The 17,548-nt window shown below is 44.9% G+C and overlaps 14 non-coding genes across 14 annotated transcripts; all 14 read right to left on the bottom strand.

Annotated features, from left to right (window-relative positions):
• Positions 1-66: 66 nt before the first annotated feature.
• LOC141203039 (U2 spliceosomal RNA) lies at positions 67-257 on the bottom strand. The gene has a single exon (XR_012274182.1). It is a non-coding gene; the product is annotated as a U2 spliceosomal RNA (small nuclear RNA).
• Positions 258-1,372: 1,115 nt separating this feature from the next.
• On the bottom strand, positions 1,373-1,563 carry LOC141203038 (U2 spliceosomal RNA). The gene has a single exon (XR_012274181.1). It is a non-coding gene; the product is annotated as a U2 spliceosomal RNA (small nuclear RNA).
• Positions 1,564-2,678: 1,115 nt separating this feature from the next.
• Positions 2,679-2,869, bottom strand: LOC141202450 (U2 spliceosomal RNA). The gene has a single exon (XR_012273722.1). It is a non-coding gene; the product is annotated as a U2 spliceosomal RNA (small nuclear RNA).
• A 1,115-nt stretch (positions 2,870-3,984) lies between these two features.
• On the bottom strand, positions 3,985-4,175 carry LOC141203037 (U2 spliceosomal RNA). Its single transcript, XR_012274180.1, has one exon. It is a non-coding gene; the product is annotated as a U2 spliceosomal RNA (small nuclear RNA).
• Positions 4,176-5,290: 1,115 nt separating this feature from the next.
• On the bottom strand, positions 5,291-5,481 carry LOC141203036 (U2 spliceosomal RNA). Its single transcript, XR_012274179.1, has one exon. It is a non-coding gene; the product is annotated as a U2 spliceosomal RNA (small nuclear RNA).
• Positions 5,482-6,596: 1,115 nt separating this feature from the next.
• Positions 6,597-6,787, bottom strand: LOC141202202 (U2 spliceosomal RNA). The gene has a single exon (XR_012273484.1). It is a non-coding gene; the product is annotated as a U2 spliceosomal RNA (small nuclear RNA).
• Positions 6,788-7,902: 1,115 nt separating this feature from the next.
• On the bottom strand, positions 7,903-8,093 carry LOC141203035 (U2 spliceosomal RNA). Its single transcript, XR_012274178.1, has one exon. It is a non-coding gene; the product is annotated as a U2 spliceosomal RNA (small nuclear RNA).
• A 1,115-nt stretch (positions 8,094-9,208) lies between these two features.
• Positions 9,209-9,399, bottom strand: LOC141203034 (U2 spliceosomal RNA). The gene has a single exon (XR_012274177.1). It is a non-coding gene; the product is annotated as a U2 spliceosomal RNA (small nuclear RNA).
• A 1,118-nt stretch (positions 9,400-10,517) lies between these two features.
• On the bottom strand, positions 10,518-10,708 carry LOC141203033 (U2 spliceosomal RNA). Its single transcript, XR_012274176.1, has one exon. It is a non-coding gene; the product is annotated as a U2 spliceosomal RNA (small nuclear RNA).
• A 1,115-nt stretch (positions 10,709-11,823) lies between these two features.
• On the bottom strand, positions 11,824-12,014 carry LOC141203032 (U2 spliceosomal RNA). The gene has a single exon (XR_012274175.1). It is a non-coding gene; the product is annotated as a U2 spliceosomal RNA (small nuclear RNA).
• Positions 12,015-13,129: 1,115 nt separating this feature from the next.
• LOC141203030 (U2 spliceosomal RNA) lies at positions 13,130-13,320 on the bottom strand. Its single transcript, XR_012274173.1, has one exon. It is a non-coding gene; the product is annotated as a U2 spliceosomal RNA (small nuclear RNA).
• A 1,115-nt stretch (positions 13,321-14,435) lies between these two features.
• On the bottom strand, positions 14,436-14,626 carry LOC141202201 (U2 spliceosomal RNA). Its single transcript, XR_012273483.1, has one exon. It is a non-coding gene; the product is annotated as a U2 spliceosomal RNA (small nuclear RNA).
• Positions 14,627-15,741: 1,115 nt separating this feature from the next.
• LOC141203029 (U2 spliceosomal RNA) lies at positions 15,742-15,932 on the bottom strand. The gene has a single exon (XR_012274172.1). It is a non-coding gene; the product is annotated as a U2 spliceosomal RNA (small nuclear RNA).
• Positions 15,933-17,047: 1,115 nt separating this feature from the next.
• LOC141203028 (U2 spliceosomal RNA) lies at positions 17,048-17,238 on the bottom strand. The gene has a single exon (XR_012274171.1). It is a non-coding gene; the product is annotated as a U2 spliceosomal RNA (small nuclear RNA).
• Positions 17,239-17,548: the final 310 nt, after the last annotated feature.

Below are 17,548 nucleotides of genomic sequence, written 5' to 3'. Positions count from 1 at the left end.
CAAACAAGCAAAATGAACAAAAAACATTGAATTCAATTCTTTCTGATTTTAGAAACTGCATTAAAGAAGGGGTGCACCGGTCCTGGAGATACTGCAATACCAGGTCAATGCGTGGAGTGGACAGAGCAAGCTCTTTTTCCATCTCCCTGTTCTAAAAATCCATTTAATATATGGTCCCCAGATAGGGGACGTATCAGATATTAAACTGATAAGAACAGATACTACACTTGATCTTAGCCAAAAGGCCGAGAAGCGATAACCAGAATTGGTTTCAAACTACGGAGCCACCCAAGGATCCTGAAAAGTCCATTTGTGGAGATGAGCTCCTGGACTCCCGTTAAGAAGACATGTTGTCAACCTCTAGATCCCTTACATGCCTGCACTTTTCGGCTTGCTGCTGCTGCAATCCACGCGTTTTAGATCTGCATAACTCCACCTCTTTAAACACAGCACCTTCACCCCCTGCTGTTCCCACCCGCCTCAACACCGTTGGAAGGGAGGAGAACCAATTAAGGCGGGGGGTGGGGTGGAACGAGCAGCTGTCTACCCTTAGCAGGAGGGCTCCTGATTACATACCTCTCCTGCTGCTGCTGCTGCTGGCTGTCCAGCAGCAGACTGAAGGTGGCTGCTGCTGTGCACAGGTATATAAAGGCTCAGAGCCTATTATGACACGCGCAGCCAGCGTTCCATTGCCACATTCCATCTACTGCAGGCAGGATACCTGGCTGGCTGAATGTCGCTGAGAAGCTCACAGAGACCGCCATAAGCAACAGTTTAACAGAATGCCACAGACTAATCAACCAAACTTTTTGGGTTGGGTTCTCTTTTATAGTCTGCAGGCATTAAATGAAAGAAGTCAGTGTTCCAGCAGAAGGAGACAACGTTTCAGAAAAGGCATTGTAGCAAACCAAAAAAGAAATTTTAAGCACAGCAGAGTAACCAGCGCACATACCTGTTAGCTCAGGTGAGTTTAAAAGGCTGCTGTTGATAACAAGGGCATTTGCTAAATAGATGGTGTGTGTGCAACAATATACTGAAAGGTCAATTATATTGTGCAGCTTATCTCACCACCTGTAGTTATTTAGGTGAAAGCTCCAAAATGCTTGCCTAATATGTCTGTTTATCCAAAAGGAAGTAAAAAGGGAGAGCTAGAAAGATAGCATTGCATCACATTACATGGCAATGCAATGCACAGTTGCTGAAGTTGAACCAAAATGAGCTTGTAATCTGGCTTCTGCAACTTTGAACATGAAAAATCCAATGAGGAGAAGAAAAGCGAAGCCAAAGAGTCCATCCCAAAATCCGACAAACAAGCAAAATGAACAAAAAACATTGAATTCAATTCTTTCTGATTTTAGAAACTGCATTAAAGAAGGGGTGCACCGGTCCTGGAGATACTGCAATACCAGGTCAATGCGTGGAGTGGACAGAGCAAGCTCTTTTTCCATCTCCCTGTTCTAAAAATCCATTTAATATATGGTCCCCAGATAGGGGACGTATCAGATATTAAACTGATAAGAACAGATACTACACTTGATCTTAGCCAAAAGGCCGAGAAGCGATAACCAGAATTGGTTTCAAACTACGGAGCCACCCAAGGATCCTGAAAAGTCCATTTGTGGAGATGAGCTCCTGGACTCCCGTTAAGAAGACATGTTGTCAACCTCTAGATCCCTTACATGCCTGCACTTTTCGGCTTGCTGCTGCTGCAATCCACGCGTTTTAGATCTGCATAACTCCACCTCTTTAAACACAGCACCTTCACCCCCTGCTGTTCCCACCCGCCTCAACACCGTTGGAAGGGAGGAGAACCAATTAAGGCGGGGGGTGGGGTGGAACGAGCAGCTGTCTACCCTTAGCAGGAGGGCTCCTGATTATATACCTCTCCTGCTGCTGCTGCTGCTGGCTGTCCAGCAGCAGACTGAAGGTGGCTGCTGCTGTGCACAGGTATATAAATGCTCAGAGCCTATTATGACACGCGCAGCCAGCGTTCCATTGCCACATTCCATCTACTGCAGGCAGGATACCTGGCTGGCTGAATGTCGCTGAGAAGCTCACAGAGACCGCCATAAGCAACAGTTTAACAGAATGCCACAGACTAATCAACCAAACTTTTTGGGTTGGGTTCTCTTTTATAGTCTGCAGGCATTAAATGAAAGAAGTCAGTGTTCCAGCAGAAGGAGACAACGTTTCAGAAAAGGCATTGTAGCAAACCAAAAAAGAAATTTTAAGCGCAGCAGAGTAACCAGCGCACATACCTGTTAGCTCAGGTGAGTTTAAAAGGCTGCTGTTGATAACAAGGGCATTTGCTAAATAGATGGTGTGTGTGCAACAATATACTGAAAGGTCAATTATATTGTGCAGCTTATCTCACCACCTGTAGTTATTTAGGTGAAAGCTCCAAAATGCTTGCCTAATATGTCTGTTTATCCAAAAGGAAGTAAAAAGGGAGAGCTAGAAAGATAGCATTGCATCACATTACATGGCAATGCAATGCACAGTTGCTGAAGTTGAACCAAAATGAGCTTGTAATCTGGCTTCTGCAACTTTGAACATGAAAAATCCAATGAGGAGAAGAAAAGCAAAGCCAAAGAGTCCATCCCAAAATCCGACAAACAAGCAAAATGAACAAAAAACATTGAATTCAATTCTTTCTGATTTTAGAAACTGCATTAAAGAAGGGGTGCACCGGTCCTGGAGATACTGCAATACCAGGTCAATGCGTGGAGTGGACAGAGCAAGCTCTTTTTCCATCTCCCTGTTCTAAAAATCCATTTAATATATGGTCCCCAGATAGGGGACGTATCAGATATTAAACTGATAAGAACAGATACTACACTTGATCTTAGCCAAAAGGCCGGGAACCGATAACCAGAATTGGTTTCAAACTACGGAGCCACCCAAGGATCCTGAAAAGTCCATTTGTGGAGATGAGCTCCTGGACTCCCGTTAAGAAGACATGTTGTCAACCTCTAGATCCCTTACATGCCTGCACTTTTCGGCTTGCTGCTGCTGCAATCCACGCGTTTTAGATCTGCATAACTCCACCTCTTTAAACACAGCACCTTCACCCCCTGCTGTTCCCACCCGCCTCAACACCGTTGGAAGGGAGGAGAACCAATTAAGGCGGGGGGTGGGGTGGAACGAGCAGCTGTCTACCCTTAGCAGGAGGGCTCCTGATTACATACCTCTCCTGCTGCTGCTGCTGCTGGCTGTCCAGCAGCAGACTGAAGGTGGCTGCTGCTGTGCACAGGTATATAAAGGCTCAGAGCCTATTATGACACGCGCAGCCAGCGTTCCATTGCCACATTCCATCTACTGCAGGCAGGATACCTGGCTGGCTGAATGTCGCTGAGAAGCTCACAGAGACCGCCATAAGCAACAGTTTAACAGAATGCCACAGACTAATCAACCAAACTTTTTGGGTTGGGTTCTCTTTTATAGTCTGCAGGCATTAAATGAAAGAAGTCAGTGTTCCAGCAGAAGGAGACAACGTTTCAGAAAAGGCATTGTAGCAAACCAAAAAAGAAATTTTAAGCGCAGCAGAGTAACCAGCGCACATACCTGTTAGCTCAGGTGAGTTTAAAAGGCTGCTGTTGATAACAAGGGCATTTGCTAAATAGATGGTGTGTGTGCAACAATATACTGAAAGGTCAATTATATTGTGCAGCTTATCTCACCACCTGTAGTTATTTAGGTGAAAGCTCCAAAATGCTTGCCTAATATGTCTGTTTATCCAAAAGGAAGTAAAAAGGGAGAGCTAGAAAGATAGCATTGCATCACATTACATGGCAATGCAATGCACAGTTGCTGAAGTTGAACCAAAATGAGCTTGTAATCTGGCTTCTGCAACTTTGAACATGAAAAATCCAATGAGGAGAAGAAAAGCAAAGCCAAAGAGTCCATCCCAAAATCCGACAAACAAGCAAAATGAACAAAAAACATTGAATTCAATTCTTTCTGATTTTAGAAACTGCATTAAAGAAGGGGTGCACCGGTCCTGGAGATACTGCAATACCAGGTCAATGCGTGGAGTGGACAGAGCAAGCTCTTTTTCCATCTCCCTGTTCTAAAAATCCATTTAATATATGGTCCCCAGATAGGGGACGTATCAGATATTAAACTGATAAGAACAGATACTACACTTGATCTTAGCCAAAAGGCCGAGAAGCGATAACCAGAATTGGTTTCAAACTACGGAGCCACCCAAGGATCCTGAAAAGTCCATTTGTGGAGATGAGCTCCTGGACTCCCGTTAAGAAGACATGTTGTCAACCTCTAGATCCCTTACATGCCTGCACTTTTCGGCTTGCTGCTGCTGCAATCCACGCGTTTTAGATCTGCATAACTCCACCTCTTTAAACACAGCACCTTCACCCCCTGCTGTTCCCACCCGCCTCAACACCGTTGGAAGGGAGGAGAACCAATTAAGGTGGGGGGTGGGGTGGAACGAGCAGCTGTCTACCCTTAGCAGGAGGGCTCCTGATTACATACCTCTCCTGCTGCTGCTGCTGCTGGCTGTCCAGCAGCAGACTGAAGGTGGCTGCTGCTGTGCACAGGTATATAAAGGCTCAGAGCCTATTATGACACGCGCAGCCAGCGTTCCATTGCCACATTCCATCTACTGCAGGCAGGATACCTGGCTGGCTGAATGTCGCTGAGAAGCTCACAGAGACCGCCATAAGCAACAGTTTAACAGAATGCCACAGACTAATCAACCAAACTTTTTGGGTTGGGTTCTCTTTTATAGTCTGCAGGCATTAAATGAAAGAAGTCAGTGTTCCAGCAGAAGGAGACAACGTTTCAGAAAAGGCATTGTAGCAAACCAAAAAAGAAATTTTAAGCGCAGCAGAGTAACCAGCGCACATACCTGTTAGCTCAGGTGAGTTTAAAAGGCTGCTGTTGATAACAAGGGCATTTGCTAAATAGATGGTGTGTGTGCAACAATATACTGAAAGGTCAATTATATTGTGCAGCTTATCTCACCACCTGTAGTTATTTAGGTGAAAGCTCCAAAATGCTTGCCTAATATGTCTGTTTATCCAAAAGGAAGTAAAAAGGGAGAGCTAGAAAGATAGCATTGCATCACATTACATGGCAATGCAATGCACAGTTGCTGAAGTTGAACCAAAATGAGCTTGTAATCTGGCTTCTGCAACTTTGAACATGAAAAATCCAATGAGGAGAAGAAAAGCAAAGCCAAAGAGTCCATCCCAAAATCCGACAAACAAGCAAAATGAACAAAAAACATTGAATTCAATTCTTTCTGATTTTAGAAACTGCATTAAAGAAGGGGTGCACCGGTCCTGGAGATACTGCAATACCAGGTCAATGCGTGGAGTGGACAGAGCAAGCTCTTTTTCCATCTCCCTGTTCTAAAAATCCATTTAATATATGGTCCCCAGATAGGGGACGTATCAGATATTAAACTGATAAGAACAGATACTACACTTGATCTTAGCCAAAAGGCCGAGAAGCGATAACCAGAATTGGTTTCAAACTACGGAGCCACCCAAGGATCCTGAAAAGTCCATTTGTGGAGATGAGCTCCTGGACTCCCGTTAAGAAGACATGTTGTCAACCTCTAGATCCCTTACATGCCTGCACTTTTCGGCTTGCTGCTGCTGCAATCCACGCGTTTTAGATCTGCATAACTCCACCTCTTTAAACACAGCACCTTCACCCCCTGCTGTTCCCACCCGCCTCAACACCGTTGGAAGGGAGGAGAACCAATTAAGGCGGGGGGTGGGGTGGAACGAGCAGCTGTCTACCCTTAGCAGGAGGGCTCCTGATTACATACCTCTCCTGCTGCTGCTGCTGCTGGCTGTCCAGCAGCAGACTGAAGGTGGCTGCTGCTGTGCACAGGTATATAAAGGCTCAGAGCCTATTATGACACGCGCAGCCAGCGTTCCATTGCCACATTCCATCTACTGCAGGCAGGATACCTGGCTGGCTGAATGTCGCTGAGAAGCTCACAGAGACCGCCATAAGCAACAGTTTAACAGAATGCCACAGACTAATCAACCAAACTTTTTGGGTTGGGTTCTCTTTTATAGTCTGCAGGCATTAAATGAAAGAAGTCAGTGTTCCAGCAGAAGGAGACAACGTTTCAGAAAAGGCATTGTAGCAAACCAAAAAAGAAATTTTAAGCGCAGCAGAGTAACCAGCGCACATACCTGTTAGCTCAGGTGAGTTTAAAAGGCTGCTGTTGATAACAAGGGCATTTGCTAAATAGATGGTGTGTGTGCAACAATATACTGAAAGGTCAATTATATTGTGCAGCTTATCTCACCACCTGTAGTTATTTAGGTGAAAGCTCCAAAATGCTTGCCTAATATGTCTGTTTATCCAAAAGGAAGTAAAAAGGGAGAGCTAGAAAGATAGCATTGCATCACATTACATGGCAATGCAATGCACAGTTGCTGAAGTTGAACCAAAATGAGCTTGTAATCTGGCTTCTGCAACTTTGAACATGAAAAATCCAATGAGGAGAAGAAAAGCAAAGCCAAAGAGTCCATCCCAAAATCCGACAAACAAGCAAAATGAACAAAAAACATTGAATTCAATTCTTTCTGATTTTAGAAACTGCATTAAAGAAGGGGTGCACCGGTCCTGGAGATACTGCAATACCAGGTCAATGCGTGGAGTGGACAGAGCAAGCTCTTTTTCCATCTCCCTGTTCTAAAAATCCATTTAATATATGGTCCCCATATAGGGGACGTATCAGATATTAAACTGATAAGAACAGATACTACACTTGATCTTAGCCAAAAGGCCGAGAAGCGATAACCAGAATTGGTTTCAAACTACGGAGCCACCCAAGGATCCTGAAAAGTCCATTTGTGGAGATGAGCTCCTGGACTCCCGTTAAGAAGACATGTTGTCAACCTCTAGATCCCTTACATGCCTGCACTTTTCGGCTTGCTGCTGCTGCAATCCACGCGTTTTAGATCTGCATAACTCCACCTCTTTAAACACAGCACCTTCACCCCCTGCTGTTCCCACCCGCCTCAACACCGTTGGAAGGGAGGAGAACCAATTAAGGCGGGGGGTGGGGTGGAACGAGCAGCTGTCTACCCTTAGCAGGAGGGCTCCTGATTACATACCTCTCCTGCTGCTGCTGCTGCTGGCTGTCCAGCAGCAGACTGAAGGTGGCTGCTGCTGTGCACAGGTATATAAAGGCTCAGAGCCTATTATGACACGCGCAGCCAGCGTTCCATTGCCACATTCCATCTACTGCAGGCAGGATACCTGGCTGGCTGAATGTCGCTGAGAAGCTCACAGAGACCGCCATAAGCAACAGTTTAACAGAATGCCACAGACTAATCAACCAAACTTTTTGGGTTGGGTTCTCTTTTATAGTCTGCAGGCATTAAATGAAAGAAGTCAGTGTTCCAGCAGAAGGAGACAACGTTTCAGAAAAGGCATTGTAGCAAACCAAAAAAGAAATTTTAAGCGCAGCAGAGTAACCAGCGCACATACCTGTTAGCTCAGGTGAGTTTAAAAGGCTGCTGTTGATAACAAGGGCATTTGCTAAATAGATGGTGTGTGTGCAACAATATACTGAAAGGTCAATTATATTGTGCAGCTTATCTCACCACCTGTAGTTATTTAGGTGAAAGCTCCAAAATGCTTGCCTAATATGTCTGTTTATCCAAAAGGAAGTAAAAAGGGAGAGCTAGAAAGATAGCATTGCATCACATTACATGGCAATGCAATGCACAGTTGCTGAAGTTGAACCAAAATGAGCTTGTAATCTGGCTTCTGCAACTTTGAACATGAAAAATCCAATGAGGAGAAGAAAAGCAAAGCCAAAGAGTCCATCCCAAAATCCGACAAACAAGCAAAATGAACAAAAAACATTGAATTCAATTCTTTCTGATTTTAGAAACTGCATTAAAGAAGGGGTGCACCGGTCCTGGAGATACTGCAATACCAGGTCAATGCGTGGAGTGGACAGAGCAAGCTCTTTTTCCATCTCCCTGTTCTAAAAATCCATTTAATATATGGTCCCCAGATAGGGGACGTATCAGATATTAAACTGATAAGAACAGATACTACACTTGATCTTAGCCAAAAGGCCGAGAAGCGATAACCAGAATTGGTTTCAAACTACGGAGCCACCCAAGGATCCTGAAAAGTCCATTTGTGGAGATGAGCTCCTGGACTCCCGTTAAGAAGACATGTTGTCAACCTCTAGATCCTTTACATGCCTGCACTTTTCGGCTTGCTGCTGCTGCAATCCACGCGTTTTAGATCTGCATAACTCCACCTCTTTAAACACAGCACCTTCACCCCCTGCTGTTCCCACCCGCCTCAACACCGTTGGAAGGGAGGAGAACCAATTAAGGCGGGGGGTGGGGTGGAACGAGCAGCTGTCTACCCTTAGCAGGAGGGCTCCTGATTACATACCTCTCCTGCTGCTGCTGCTGCTGGCTGTCCAGCAGCAGACTGAAGGTGGCTGCTGCTGTGCACAGGTATATAAAGGCTCAGAGCCTATTATGACACGCGCAGCCAGCGTTCCATTGCCACATTCCATCTACTGCAGGCAGGATACCTGGCTGGTTGAATGTCGCTGAGAAGCTCACAGAGACCGCCATAAGCAACAGTTTAACAGAATGCCACAGACTAATCAACCAAACTTTTTGGGTTGGGTTCTCTTTTATAGTCTGCAGGCATTAAATGAAAGAAGTCAGTGTTCCAGCAGAAGGAGACAACGTTTCAGAAAAGGCATTGTAGCAAACCAAAAAAGAAATTTTAAGCGCAGCAGAGTAACCAGCGCACATACCTGTTAGCTCAGGTGAGTTTAAAAGGCTGCTGTTGATAACAAGGGCATTTGCTAAATAGATGGTGTGTGTGCAACAATATACTGAAAGGTCAATTATATTGTGCAGCTTATCTCACCACCTGTAGTTATTTAGGTGAAAGCTCCAAAATGCTTGCCTAATATGTCTGTTTATCCAAAAGGAAGTAAAAAGGGAGAGCTAGAAAGATAGCATTGCATCACATTACATGGCAATGCAATGCACAGTTGCTGAAGTTGAACCAAAATGAGCTTGTAATCTGGCTTCTGCAACTTTGAACATGAAAAATCCAATGAGGAGAAGAAAAGCAAAGCCAAAGAGTCCATCCCAAAATCTGACAAACAAGCAAAATGAACAAAAAACATTGAATTCAATTCTTTCTGATTTTAGAAACTGCATTAAAGAAGGGGTGCACCGGTCCTGGAGATACTGCAATACCAGGTCAATGCGTGGAGTGGACAGAGCAAGCTCTTTTTCCATCTCCCTGTTCTAAAAATCCATTTAATATATGGTCCCCAGATAGGGGACGTATCAGATATTAAACTGATAAGAACAGATACTACACTTGATCTTAGCCAAAAGGCCGAGAAGCGATAACCAGAATTGGTTTCAAACTACGGAGCCACCCAAGGATCCTGAAAAGTCCATTTGTGGAGATGAGCTCCTGGACTCCCGTTAAGAAGACATGTTGTCAACCTCTAGATCCCTTACATGCCTGCACTTTTCGGCTTGCTGCTGCTGCAATCCACGCGTTTTAGATCTGCATAACTCCACCTCTTTAAACACAGCACCTTCACCCCCTGCTGTTCCCACCCGCCTCAACACCGTTGGAAGGGAGGAGAACCAATTAAGGCGGGGGGTGGGGTGGAACGAGCAGCTGTCTACCCTTAGCAGGAGGGCTCCTGATTACATACCTCTCCTGCTGCTGCTGCTGCTGCTGGCTGTCCAGCAGCAGACTGAAGGTGGCTGCTGCTGTGCACAGGTATATAAAGGCTCAGAGCCTATTATGACACGCGCAGCCAGCGTTCCATTGCCACATTCCATCTACTGCAGGCAGGATACCTGGCTGGCTGAATGTCGCTGAGAAGCTCACAGAGACCGCCATAAGCAACAGTTTAACAGAATGCCACAGACTAATCAACCAAACTTTTTGGGTTGGGTTCTCTTTTATAGTCTGCAGGCATTAAATGAAAGAAGTCAGTGTTCCAGCAGAAGGAGACAACGTTTCAGAAAAGGCATTGTAGCAAACCAAAAAAGAAATTTTAAGCGCAGCAGAGTAACCAGCGCACATACCTGTTAGCTCAGGTGAGTTTAAAAGGCTGCTGTTGATAACAAGGGCATTTGCTAAATAGATGGTGTGTGTGCAACAATATACTGAAAGGTCAATTATATTGTGCAGCTTATCTCACCACCTGTAGTTATTTAGGTGAAAGCTCCAAAATGCTTGCCTAATATGTCTGTTTATCCAAAAGGAAGTAAAAAGGGAGAGCTAGAAAGATAGCATTGCATCACATTACATGGCAATGCAATGCACAGTTGCTGAAGTTGAACCAAAATGAGCTTGTAATCTGGCTTCTGCAACTTTGAACATGAAAAATCCAATGAGGAGAAGAAAAGCAAAGCCAAAGAGTCCATCCCAAAATCCGACAAACAAGCAAAATGAACAAAAAACATTGAATTCAATTCTTTCTGATTTTAGAAACTGCATTAAAGAAGGGGTGCACCGGTCCTGGAGATACTGCAATACCAGGTCAATGCGTGGAGTGGACAGAGCAAGCTCTTTTTCCATCTCCCTGTTCTAAAAATCCATTTAATATATGGTCCCCAGATAGGGGACGTATCAGATATTAAACTGATAAGAACAGATACTACACTTGATCTTAGCCAAAAGGCCGAGAAGCGATAACCAGAATTGGTTTCAAACTACGGAGCCACCCAAGGATCCTGAAAAGTCCATTTGTGGAGATGAGCTCCTGGCCTCCCGTTAAGAAGACATGTTGTCAACCTCTAGATCCCTTACATGCCTGCACTTTTCGGCTTGCTGCTGCTGCAATCCACGCGTTTTAGATCTGCATAACTCCACCTCTTTAAACACAGCACCTTCACCCCCTGCTGTTCCCACCCGCCTCAACACCATTGGAAGGGAGGAGAACCAATTAAGGCGGGGGGTGGGGTGGAACGAGCAGCTGTCTACCCTTAGCAGGAGGGCTCCTGATTACATACCTCTCCTGCTGCTGCTGCTGCTGGCTGTCCAGCAGCAGACTGAAGGTGGCTGCTGCTGTGCACAGGTATATAAAGGCTCAGAGCCTATTATGACACGCGCAGCCAGCGTTCCATTGCCACATTCCATCTACTGCAGGCAGGATACCTGGCTGGCTGAATGTCGCTGAGAAGCTCACAGAGACCGCCATAAGCAACAGTTTAACAGAATGCCACAGACTAATCAACCAAACTTTTTGGGTTGGGTTCTCTTTTATAGTCTGCAGGCATTAAATGAAAGAAGTCAGTGTTCCAGCAGAAGGAGACAACGTTTCAGAAAAGGCATTGTAGCAAACCAAAAAAGAAATTTTAAGCGCAGCAGAGTAACCAGCGCACATACCTGTTAGCTCAGGTGAGTTTAAAAGGCTGCTGTTGATAACAAGGGCATTTGCTAAATAGATGGTGTGTGTGCAACAATATACTGAAAGGTCAATTATATTGTGCAGCTTATCTCACCACCTGTAGTTATTTAGGTGAAAGCTCCAAAATGCTTGCCTAATATGTCTGTTTATCCAAAAGGAAGTAAAAAGGGAGAGCTAGAAAGATAGCATTGCATCACATTACATGGCAATGCAATGCACAGTTGCTGAAGTTGAATCAAAATGAGCTTGTAATCTGGCTTCTGCAACTTTGAACATGAAAAATCCAATGAGGAGAAGAAAAGCAAAGCCAAAGAGTCCATCCCAAAATCCGACAAACAAGCAAAATGAACAAAAAACATTGAATTCAATTCTTTCTGATTTTAGAAACTGCATTAAAGAAGGGGTGCACCGGTCCTGGAGATACTGCAATACCAGGTCAATGCGTGGAGTGGACAGAGCAAGCTCTTTTTCCATCTCCCTGTTCTAAAAATCCATTTAATATATGGTCCCCAGATAGGGGACGTATCAGATATTAAACTGATAAGAACAGATACTACACTTGATCTTAGCCAAAAGGCCGAGAAGCGATAACCAGAATTGGTTTCAAACTACGGAGCCACCCAAGGATCCTGAAAAGTCCATTTGTGGAGATGAGCTCCTGGACTCCCGTTAAGAAGACATGTTGTCAACCTCTAGATCCCTTACATGCCTGCACTTTTCGGCTTGCTGCTGCTGCAATCCACGCGTTTTAGATCTGCATAACTCCACCTCTTTAAACACAGCACCTTCACCCCCTGCTGTTCCCACCCGCCTCAACACCGTTGGAAGGGAGGAGAACCAATTAAGGTGGGGGGTGGGGTGGAACGAGCAGCTGTCTACCCTTAGCAGGAGGGCTCCTGATTACATACCTCTCCTGCTGCTGCTGCTGCTGGCTGTCCAGCAGCAGACTGAAGGTGGCTGCTGCTGTGCACAGGTATATAAAGGCTCAGAGCCTATTATGACACGCGCAGCCAGCGTTCCATTGCCACATTCCATCTACTGCAGGCAGGATACCTGGCTGGCTGAATGTCGCTGAGAAGCTCACAGAGACCGCCATAAGCAACAGTTTAACAGAATGCCACAGACTAATCAACCAAACTTTTTGGGTTGGGTTCTCTTTTATAGTCTGCAGGCATTAAATGAAAGAAGTCAGTGTTCCAGCAGAAGGAGACAACGTTTCAGAAAAGGCATTGTAGCAAACCAAAAAAGAAATTTTAAGCGCAGCAGAGTAACCAGCGCACATACCTGTTAGCTCAGGTGAGTTTAAAAGGCTGCTGTTGATAACAAGGGCATTTGCTAAATAGATGGTGTGTGTGCAACAATATACTGAAAGGTCAATTATATTGTGCAGCTTATCTCACCACCTGTAGTTATTTAGGTGAAAGCTCCAAAATGCTTGCCTAATATGTCTGTTTATCCAAAAGGAAGTAAAAAGGGAGAGCTAGAAAGATAGCATTGCATCACATTACATGGCAATGCAATGCACAGTTGCTGAAGTTGAACCAAAATGAGCTTGTAATCTGGCTTCTGCAACTTTGAACATGAAAAATCCAATGAGGAGAAGAAAAGCAAAGCCAAAGAGTCCATCCCAAAATCCGACAAACAAGCAAAATGAACAAAAAACATTGAATTCAATTCTTTCTGATTTTAGAAACTGCATTAAAGAAGGGGTGCACCGGTCCTGGAGATACTGCAATACCAGGTCAATGCGTGGAGTGGACAGAGCAAGCTCTTTTTCCATCTCCCTGTTCTAAAAATCCATTTAATATATGGTCCCCAGATAGGGGACGTATCAGATATTAAACTGATAAGAACAGATACTACACTTGATCTTAGCCAAAAGGCCGAGAAGCGATAACCAGAATTGGTTTCAAACTACGGAGCCACCCAAGGATCCTGAAAAGTCCATTTGTGGAGATGAGCTCCTGGACTCCCGTTAAGAAGACATGTTGTCAACCTCTAGATCCCTTACATGCCTGCACTTTTCGGCTTGCTGCTGCTGCAATCCACGCGTTTTAGATCTGCATAACTCCACCTCTTTAAACACAGCACCTTCACCCCCTGCTGTTCCCACCCGCCTCAACACCGTTGGAAGGGAGGAGAACCAATTAAGGCGGGGGGTGGGGTGGAACGAGCAGCTGTCTACCCTTAGCAGGAGGGCTCCTGATTACATACCTCTCCTGCTGCTGCTGCTGCTGGCTGTCCAGCAGCAGACTGAAGGTGGCTGCTGCTGTGCACAGGTATATAAAGGCTCAGAGCCTATTATGACACGCGCAGCCAGCGTTCCATTGCCACATTCCATCTACTGCAGGCAGGATACCTGGCTGGCTGAATGTCGCTGAGAAGCTCACAGAGACCGCCATAAGCAACAGTTTAACAGAATGCCACAGACTAATCAACCAAACTTTTTGGGTTGGGTTCTCTTTTATAGTCTGCAGGCATTAAATGAAAGAAGTCAGTGTTCCAGCAGAAGGAGACAACGTTTCAGAAAAGGCATTGTAGCAAACCAAAAAAGAAATTTTAAGCGCAGCAGAGTAACCAGCGCACATACCTGTTAGCTCAGGTGAGTTTAAAAGGCTGCTGTTGATAACAAGGGCATTTGCTAAATAGATGGTGTGTGTGCAACAATATACTGAAAGGTCAATTATATTGTGCAGCTTATCTCACCACCTGTAGTTATTTAGGTGAAAGCTCCAAAATGCTTGCCTAATATGTCTGTTTATCCAAAAGGAAGTAAAAAGGGAGAGCTAGAAAGATAGCATTGCATCACATTACATGGCAATGCAATGCACAGTTGCTGAAGTTGAACCAAAATGAGCTTGTAATCTGGCTTCTGCAACTTTGAACATGAAAAATCCAATGAGGAGAAGAAAAGCAAAGCCAAAGAGTCCATCCCAAAATCCGACAAACAAGCAAAATGAACAAAAAACATTGAATTCAATTCTTTCTGATTTTAGAAACTGCATTAAAGAAGGGGTGCACCGGTCCTGGAGATACTGCAATACCAGGTCAATGCGTGGAGTGGACAGAGCAAGCTCTTTTTCCATCTCCCTGTTCTAAAAATCCATTTAATATATGGTCCCCATATAGGGGACGTATCAGATATTAAACTGATAAGAACAGATACTACACTTGATCTTAGCCAAAAGGCCGAGAAGCGATAACCAGAATTGGTTTCAAACTACGGAGCCACCCAAGGATCCTGAAAAGTCCATTTGTGGAGATGAGCTCCTGGACTCCCGTTAAGAAGACATGTTGTCAACCTCTAGATCCCTTACATGCCTGCACTTTTCGGCTTGCTGCTGCTGCAATCCACGCGTTTTAGATCTGCATAACTCCACCTCTTTAAACACAGCACCTTCACCCCCTGCTGTTCCCACCCGCCTCAACACCGTTGGAAGGGAGGAGAACCAATTAAGGCGGGGGGTGGGGTGGAACGAGCAGCTGTCTACCCTTAGCAGGAGGGCTCCTGATTACATACCTCTCCTGCTGCTGCTGCTGCTGGCTGTCCAGCAGCAGACTGAAGGTGGCTGCTGCTGTGCACAGGTATATAAAGGCTCAGAGCCTATTATGACACGCGCAGCCAGCGTTCCATTGCCACATTCCATCTACTGCAGGCAGGATACCTGGCTGGCTGAATGTCGCTGAGAAGCTCACAGAGACCGCCATAAGCAACAGTTTAACAGAATGCCACAGACTAATCAACCAAACTTTTTGGGTTGGGTTCTCTTTTATAGTCTGCAGGCATTAAATGAAAGAAGTCAGTGTTCCAGCAGAAGGAGACAACGTTTCAGAAAAGGCATTGTAGCAAACCAAAAAAGAAATTTTAAGCGCAGCAGAGTAACCAGCGCACATACCTGTTAGCTCAGGTGAGTTTAAAAGGCTGCTGTTGATAACAAGGGCATTTGCTAAATAGATGGTGTGTGTGCAACAATATACTGAAAGGTCAATTATATTGTGCAGCTTATCTCACCACCTGTAGTTATTTAGGTGAAAGCTCCAAAATGCTTGCCTAATATGTCTGTTTATCCAAAAGGAAGTAAAAAGGGAGAGCTAGAAAGATAGCATTGCATCACATTACATGGCAATGCAATGCACAGTTGCTGAAGTTGAACCAAAATGAGCTTGTAATCTGGCTTCTGCAACTTTGAACATGAAAAATCCAATGAGGAGAAGAAAAGCAAAGCCAAAGAGTCCATCCCAAAATCCGACAAACAAGTAAAATGAACAAAAAACATTGAATTCAATTCTTTCTGATTTTAGAAACTGCATTAAAGAAGGGGTGCACCGGTCCTGGAGATACTGCAATACCAGGTCAATGCGTGGAGTGGACAGAGCAAGCTCTTTTTCCATCTCCCTGTTCTAAAAATCCATTTAATATATGGTCCCCAGATAGGGGACGTATCAGATATTAAACTGATAAGAACAGATACTACACTTGATCTTAGCCAAAAGGCCGAGAAGCGATAACCAGAATTGGTTTCAAACTACGGAGCCACCCAAGGATCCTGAAAAGTCCATTTGTGGAGATGAGCTCCTGGACTCCCGTTAAGAAGACATGTTGTCAACCTCTAGATCCCTTACATGCCTGCACTTTTCGGCTTGCTGCTGCTGCAATCCACGCGTTTTAGATCTGCATAACTCCACCTCTTTAAACACAGCACCTTCACCCCCTGCTGTTCCCACCCGCCTCAACACCGTTGGAAGGGAGGAGAACCAATTAAGGCGGGGGGTGGGGTGGAACGAGCAGCTGTCTACCCTTAGCAGGAGGGCTCCTGATTACATACCTCTCCTGCTGCTGCTGCTGCTGGCTGTCCAGCAGCAGACTGAAGGTGGCTGCTGCTGTGCACAGGTATATAAAGGCTCAGAGCCTATTATGACACGCGCAGCCAGCGTTCCATTGCCACATTCCATCTACTGCAGGCAGGATACCTGGCTGGCTGAATGTCGCTGAGAAGCTCACAGAGACCGCCATAAGCAACAGTTTAACAGAATGCCACAGACTAATCAACCAAACTTTTTGGGTTGGGTTCTCTTTTATAGTCTGCAGGCATTAAATGAAAGAAGTCAGTGTTCCAGCAGAAGGAGACAACGTTTCAGAAAAGGCATTGTAGCAAACCAAAAAAGAAATTTTAAGCGCAGCAGAGTAACCAGCGCACATACCTGTTAGCTCAGGTGAGTTTAAAAGGCTGCTGTTGATAACAAGGGCATTTGCTAAATAGATGGTGTGTGTGCAACAATATACTGAAAGGTCAATTATATTGTGCAGCTTATCTCACCACCTGTAGTTATTTAGGTGAAAGCTCCAAAATGCTTGCCTAATATGTCTGTTTATCCAAAAGGAAGTAAAAAGGGAGAGCTAGAAAGATAGCATTGCATCACATTACATGGCAATGCAATGCACAGTTGCTGAAGTTGAACCAAAATGAGCTTGTAATTTGGCTTCTGCAACTTTGAACATGAAAAATCCAATGAGGAGAAGAAAAGCAAAGCCAAAGAGTCCATCCCAAAATCTGACAAACAAGCAAAATGAACAAAAAACATTGAATTCAATTCTTTCTGATTTTAGAAACTGCATTAAAGAAGGGGTGCACCGGTCCTGGAGATACTGCAATACCAGGTCAATGCGTGGAGTGGACAGAGCAAGCTCTTTTTCCATCTCCCTGTTCTAAAAATCCATTTAATATATGGTCCCCAGATAGGGGACGTATCAGATATTAAACTGATAAGAACAGATACTACACTTGATCTTAGCCAAAAGGCCGAGAAGCGATAACCAGAATTGGTTTCAAACTACGGAGCCACCCAAGGATCCTGAAAAGTCCATTTGTGGAGATGAGCTCCTGGACTCCCGTTAAGAAGACATGTTGTCAACCTCTAGATCCCTTACATGCCTGCACTTTTCGGCTTGCTGCTGCTGCAATCCACGCGTTTTAGATCTGCATAACTCCACCTCTTTAAACACAGCACCTTCACCCCCTGCTGTTCCCACCCGCCTCAACACCGTTGGAAGGGAGGAGAACCAATTAAGGCGGGGGGTGGGGTGGAACGAGCAGCTGTCTACCCTTAGCAGGAGGGCTCCTG

Source organism: Phyllobates terribilis, unplaced genomic scaffold (assembly GCF_046119375.1).
Source record: "Phyllobates terribilis strain yellow unplaced genomic scaffold, ASM4611937v1 Scaffold_123__1_contigs__length_5148117, whole genome shotgun sequence".
NCBI classification, from domain to species: Eukaryota; Metazoa; Chordata; class Amphibia; order Anura; family Dendrobatidae; genus Phyllobates; species Phyllobates terribilis.
The sequence above is the reverse complement of the archived record's forward strand: the minus strand, read 5'-3'. Positions and strand labels throughout refer to the sequence as shown.